The following is a 1,445-nucleotide window of genomic DNA, read 5'->3' on the forward strand; positions in this document are numbered from 1 at the left end:
CGCCAAAAAAAAAAAAAAAAAAATAGAACATTTCTGAATCCAGGCTCTGGGTTCCTGAGCCCTGGAATCTGTCTGTGTTTCCCCTACCACAAGCAAAACAGAATGTTTGTCCCTAGAACAGCTTCACTTGGCTGCTGTGTTCCAAGAGGAAAAGCTTAGTCGGACCCATCACAGTGATGGGGCATCACAAGCACTGTGCAAAACACTTTCTCCAACAGGGCCTACTCCAGAGGCCAGGGTTGGAACACAACATCCTTTCGGCTCTTTCAGTATCTCTCTTTCAAAACAAAAACTGTCTAAAACTCAGCATTTCAGGTGTAGTTTTAACATGCATGCCTGAATCGTCTTAACACAAAACTAGAATTGTGATCATAGAAAAGGTGATGTCTGATTTTTTGCAAAGGGAACTGAGTTCCAATAAAGCTACTTGGCAGAATTCAGAGCAGAATTCTCCCTGCTTCTGAAATGTATCCAAAGTTTTCAGAAAGTTTTAGGACAGCTACTGAAAAGAGGCAGTACTGGGGTACTGGGGAGAGCACTGGCTTAGGACAACCAGGTTCTAGTTCCAATTCAGACTTTCCTTGGGCAAGTCAGCTCAATACCCTGCTCCACAGTGAAAAATGCTCAACCAACATTTATATTAAGTACAACAGGGAAAGCACAAGGGGTACGAACAGAAAAAAGGATGAGGCTTACCCACTTCATTTCACAAGCCCAGTAGAATATAAGGTAGGATGCAGTACAGCAAAGGGGAGATCCAGACAAAGTGCTCAAGAAATCTGTGAGATTGGAGAGAACTCAGAAGGGGTCAAGTGAGCTGAGCACGCAGGAAAAGATTCTGAAAGGAGGTAATAAGGAAGGACATTCCTGGGATAAGGGATGACATAATAAGAGCAAGCATTTCTAGAGTGTTTTAAAAATACTATCCCATCGGGTGCCCTGTGAGGTAGATATGACTATTGTCCCCATTTTGCAGGTGAGGAAATTGAGGCAAAGAAGAAGTAAATGAATTGCCCAGGGTTACCCAGCTACCAAGTGCCTGAGGCAGGATTTGCACTTGAGTCTTCCTGCCTCCAAAGCCAGTGCTTTAATCACAAGTTCAGGGAGCTGCCTTTAATATCTAGGAATGAACAGAGGGAGATGATATTTCAAGTTCAGGGAGCATCTAGGAGTCCAAACTGCCTGGATCACAGGTAAGGCCAGGAAGGTGGGCTGCTGCCTTACTGAGGCAGCCCTCAAACCCTGTCTGGAGAGCTTCTAGGGTCTCCCAGCAGCAATAGGAAGCAACTACAGATTTTTGAGCAGGAGAGAGAGACCTGTGCCTTTGGAGGGTGGACTGGAGGGGGAGAAACGGGGGGAGTCCCAGAGACCTGCAAGGAGATAGTGTATGTAGTTCAGGCAAGACTCGATGAGGCCTCCAAGAGGCTAAGAGCCAACACCAAAGT

This window comes from Vombatus ursinus, unplaced genomic scaffold, assembly GCF_900497805.2.
Source record: "Vombatus ursinus unplaced genomic scaffold, bare-nosed wombat genome assembly UNPS02001287.1, whole genome shotgun sequence".
Taxonomy (NCBI): Eukaryota; Metazoa; Chordata; class Mammalia; order Diprotodontia; family Vombatidae; genus Vombatus; species Vombatus ursinus.